The sequence below is a fragment of the Arachis duranensis genome, chromosome 8 (assembly GCF_000817695.3).
Source record: "Arachis duranensis cultivar V14167 chromosome 8, aradu.V14167.gnm2.J7QH, whole genome shotgun sequence".
Lineage (NCBI taxonomy): Eukaryota > Viridiplantae > Streptophyta > Magnoliopsida > Fabales > Fabaceae > Arachis > Arachis duranensis.
This window is the reverse complement of record NC_029779.3, coordinates 3012085-3017835: the sequence shown is the minus strand read 5'-3', so window position 1 is coordinate 3017835 and position 5751 is coordinate 3012085. Positions and strand designations below refer to the sequence as shown.

At 38.5% G+C, this 5751-nt stretch overlaps 1 pseudogene; it reads right to left on the bottom strand.

Moving 5' to 3' along the window:
- Window positions 1-1043: 1043 nt before the first annotated feature.
- Window positions 1044-5301, bottom strand: LOC107460119 (phospholipase D delta-like; annotated as a pseudogene).
- Between the last annotated feature and the right edge of the window lie 450 nt (window positions 5302-5751).

Here is a 5751-nt window from a genome sequence, read left to right as displayed (position 1 = left end):
TAGTAGATCTAAAAAAAACTTAGAAAACATCACACAAAAAATCCTGAAATTTAAAATCTGGACATCAACGTGATCAGACCTCGTTTTCAAAGGGCTTATTGGAAAGTCCCTTGCAAGATGCCTAGAATCCCCATAGTTGTAGCAGATCCGCTGTTACCACCGTCGTCGTGCATGCTTCCACATCTGCTTCCTCCTTGGTTGCAACCCCTGGCCATATGGCTCATCCCCACCACAGCTGTAGCAAGCTAGCGCCACAACTTCCTCCTTTGTTACAGTTCCAGGCCATGTGACCCATCCCCACCACATCTGAGCGACCGCCACAGCTACCACGTCCTTCACTGCCACCATCGCGACCACAATGATGGATTGAAAAAATAAAACGGAGGAGAAGCAACTAGAAGAATACATTGAACAATGAAAACAGGAGGTTATAAATATACTTTTTTTTTTTTTTCAATTCAAAACTGAAATTTAAAATTTTATGTTCTTTTTACTTGTTTGAAAAGGTGGAAACTAAATGTAAATGAGAATGAATAAGAAACAGTTGGTATTGAAAGAGAAATTGAAGGACATTAAAATCAAAGAGTAAAATTCACTCGAACATAAATGAATGACTAAATAGGAGAGAGGCAAAATACAGATGAACCAACACTGCATATAAAACACCTTAAAGAATCCAACTCTCATGCCCTCTCCTTTAAGATAAGTCAGCATTTCACTCACGGACAATCTTCTTCTAAAGGTTTAGTATTAGATTACTCACCTCGAATGTACACAAACTCATATCGACCGTGCGCGTATAAATCAAATTAATCTTTTCATGATTTTTAATCATTTTTGGAAATATACTGCAATCTATTTGTAATAATCCTTTAAAACATTGCTGTTACTTATTTAGGACTACTTTTAACTTATTCAAATTTCCACATTTTGAAATTGAAAGACCCTTTACTGTCTACAGATAGTCACCAAATAAAAAGACTGACTTAAGCCAAAGATTATTTACATAATTTTCATATTAATGTTACAAAATTATACTGGAGTTTCGCTTTTTCTCCAACGGATATGCAAAATTAGCACTAGTAAAGTTATATTGAACGCCGTCATTGGTATGTATAGCCTACAGGACTGGTGGTTTGATTTTTGATTAAGTGGCTGATTGTACAAACAATGAGGCAGCGAAAACTGCTTAGTAATCACAAAGCGCAGCCTATTTACGTAGACTATACAAGGTATATGGTACAAAATTCCCTTAATAGTGGTTGGTCATGGCTATGTTGTTAGAGCAGAGGGAAGGGTTGAGCGTGAGCCAAGTACTTTGCCACCAACATCTGGGAAAGTCTCAAAACCGGGTAAGCAGCTGACCTTGCCATTTGCATCTACTCTTACAGGATATTTCATTAGGTGCCCTTGCATTGGTGCAAAAGAATCAGCTGTATACTTATTCCAGTTCTCTTCAGCAATCTTGTTCACAATTTGGACGCATTCCAAAGTTTCAGGCTCCTTGAAGCATTCATCGATGTAACCCATGTGTTCCGCCCATAAAGACATTCTGTACCCATATACATGACCATGTGGATGCCTCTGTTTCTTAGCCCATGTATGATGGGGTTGATATGCACCCATTGCGATCTCTGTATCTCTCGATCCAGCCATTGATCGTTGATTAATGTTGGCCGATCCGAGTATAACATATTCATCATCCACAACCATTCCTTTTGCATGTACATAAACCATAAAACGGTTGTACTTGGAAGATGCAACCTGATGACCATTCGTTAGAGAGTCAAGTTATATGTAATGCCCCCAACATAAAATAGCAGTTCTAATTACATTATGCACAATAAGTCAGTCAAATTTGGTTTTGAATGATTACCGTTTCGCTACTATTTGAAATCACAGAAGCATTTGAGTTTGGAACTTCAGTTAAATTCTCCCTGTTTCCGAGACAGTAAAAGTTTAGGTAGTCTTGTGGATGGCTGTTTTCAAGGTTTGCAGCTTTTAACTCCCGAGCTATGATGTCATACATCATCTGCATAGTTTGTCTCTGAAAATACGAATTCCATTATAATGAATCTATAAGAAATCATCAAATTATTATTTAAACAAAATATCTATATATGCTTGTTGACAGCTGAGTATTGTATTCAAACATACATTACCTGCCAAAACAGAATCTCTTGCATTGCCACCGAAGAAGGGACACCTTCAGGAAACATTGGGATGACAATATAAACTGTAAACCTCTCCTTGGATCTAATCTTACTAACTATCTTCAGTGCTAACTCCATAGGAATTAGGTTATCAGCACCTGGTCATTGAACAGAATACTCGATAGTTTGAAAATGTCTTCACTAAAATAACTAATGAAAAAGATCATCAACAAACCGACTAGGTAGGATTTAATTAGGGAAAGCATTATAAAAATGTGAGATAAGAATGGTATTGCAGGCACAACACAAGAGCTAAGTATCAAACATAAATAACATGTGTACTGTTAATCAAATAATCATATAGAAACTTTAGCAATCAAAGTTGTACGAGTAAACAATACCTGCTTCTTTGTAGGATGGCCATGCAAAGGATGATCCGATGAAATATTGATTCTCGATATAAATAAAATGTTGTGCAGATCTTATCGCATGTATGTATGCTGTCTGAATACTCTTGTCAATCACCAAATTTTTTGCACAAACGAGGTTCTGCAGTAAATGGCAATAAAATGAAGTTAACAACAAAGAAAACCTGACGGTTATGTATTTATGTATACCGACAAGTTCATCTTAATCGTATATCAAAGGTTTATAGTAAGTAACCTGATTCTCAGCTTCGAGTACATCCTTAGGAAACCCTTTCACTGAGCCAGAGTCAATAGATCGAAAAACCTGTTAAAATGGCAAATGAAAATATAAGCAAACAAATTGGTAGTTGAAACAAAAGAGAAGAAAATGGAAGCTAATAGTTTAGAGGCAACCAATTAGCAACCTGAACGTTCCAATTTTGGGGGTCATCTTCCTTGGAAACCCACAAGTCAGGATGATCATTTGGAACTGACTCAGAAGGACTGAGAATCCAAGAAATGCGTTCCAACTTGATGAGAGAATCATCTTGCCAATACGATACTCTCTTGATTTTTTTACCCAACTCAGACCATCTAGCGGCTTTTCTCCAGCGCTGCTCAAAATTAGTGAGTATATCATACACAGCAGGACCCTCAATTTTGCAATGTAAGTCATGCCATGCTTGCCTTGGACACTTGACTCCTGCCTGTTTTTAAAAATGGGAAGTATAAGAACAGTTACTTGATAAGAGCTCCTTAGTGATCTTCATCTCCCTACCAACAAAGACCTTAAAACAAAAGTTTATTCCTAACGAGCACTATGTTGATTGGTGGAAGGATCACATGGAAGTTTTCTATCCAGTAGAGGATGATAAACTTACAGAAAATGTAGGATTATGATGATCATTCTGAAAAACAGTGTCAAGATCTCGGACAATCCTGTGCTCAGGTGTATCATAACGCCCATCACAAAGATCCAGACCACCTATAAATGCGGTTATCTTTCTATGGTTTCCCTGTCCTTGAGTATCAACTATTACACATTTTTGATGATGCGTTCAAGTTCAGAAGGAGAAATTCTTAGATGTTTCTAAAGCAGAACTAATTGGATGCAAATAAAAACATTATTTAAAACGAAAATTGAAGTTATTGATGGTCATTCTCTCGATGAAAGCAAAACATGGAGTATTAAAAGAAATATTTTATATAAGAATGGAAGAGTGAAAAATGTGGACCAAGTAAATGGAAGAGTGCAAAATGGATCAAGTGTAACATATACATATATCAATCAATGCTGAAAGCAATTTTCAGCTAAAAGATAACAAAATATGTGAAAGCTATAAAACCATAGCATAAAGCATGCCTGCTGCCTGAAAATGCTAAGCTTACTGCTGGCATATCGAGGTGACAGCACACATGTTACTGAAGAATGCTTGAAGAACCTTCGAGTTTCTTCGTCATGAGTTTGCATTACTCCATCCTGAAACCAAATAATCATTAGTAACTAGCTTGTGTTAATAAATGCCACAAAAAGGTACAGAAGTCATAAATAAATACATTAGTTTATTACCATTATGCTAAGTATACATTGAAGTCAGCCACAATATAAAATATATGTTAAAATATAAATACACATTAAAAATATATTAAATCATACATATATTTATACACAAATATATTAATAACTAATTTTAGTAGTTAATTTTAGTGTACAAATAATATATTTTTTTTTATGAAAAATGTGTTACCGTGTGAATGAAGAATTTATTGTGCGAAGTCTTGTCATCCCAGACCAACAGTAAGACCCTAACGCCTTCTTGAGACTTGTACTTGAGCAACTCACCGAGGCTCAAATCTCCACCGCTGGGTAAAGGCCTAGTGGGCTCTCTAACGAGCTTCACCTTATCGTAAATGGACCAACCCACAATGTATACCAAATGATGGGCCTCCAAGATCGAATGGCAGATATCTTCCCAGCACTTACCTTGCTGAAACACAACTCCATCATCCAATCCAATCTCTGGCAGCATCGAATCCGGCACGTGCGCGTCCTGGTACAGAGTCACCGAACCTCCATGCCGAATCGGAAAATACGTATCCGGAACGGCGAACCGATTAGGTTCTGGTGCAATGTTGGATCTGTACAGAGGAGAATCCTCGCATTTCGTGAATTTCATCTCGAGCTTAACCGCGCAATTAGGCTTCGGAGGCCTACCGGAGGTGCCGATAATCGGGAACCAGCTGCTGACGGTTTCGCCGGATAAGATCTTATCCGCGGAGACGAATGCGACTCCGATCAAGTCTGCGCCGAACATGTCGTTATCTTTGATGTAAAATTCCAGCTCCGTGGCCTGGTGAGCCAGAGGGATCTTGAAATGCTCGTTCCAGATAGGGTTCTGAGAGTTAGCAATGACGCGGGTTCGAGCCACGGTGGCGCCGGCGATGCAGACGGTGACGTAAGGGTCGCTGGTGATGATCTTTCCGTGGCGGTGTCTCTTCTCGGTCTTCTTCCTGCCGGTGATGGAGGCGGTGCATGTGTTTAGAGCAGAGAAGAATCTGCGGAAGCGCTCCGAGAGCATGTCCATGTTGGGGAGGTAACGAGCCTCAATGATCCGAAGATCGAGGTCTCCATGGAGGTACACCACGGTGTCGGATTTCGACTCCGTCACCATTGGGTTGAAAACTTGAAATCGAAAACCTTCAACTATTATATATATATATATATTATAGATATTTATTTATTTTTTAAAACGTGGGGAAACTTTGGTGATAGAGAGCGTTTGAAAGCGCAAACGCCCGCTATCACACCACAGTACCACACAACAAACCGGGGCTCCGTCGGCGTTACCGCATCGTTTTGTTTATATATATAGTTCAGTTATGCCGCGGTGAAACCGAATACCAGAAAATGAGGAAACGGAATATATACGCGGTAGGGAAAAGAATAAATATAGAAAGAAATAAGTTAGCGGGAAAACAAGGGAATGGGCACGAGTTAGTTTGCCCTTAGCGTCTATATTTGAAATTGTGAAATACGGGTTAGTTGTTCTGTAATTACAGCCACGTTACTACTTCCAGCTTGCTCTGATGGGCCTAGATTGCTAGGGGATCTATCATACATAGATTTTTAAATGGAGAATTTTAACATAATTATGTCTATATTACGATAATTATGATAATTATAAAGTTGT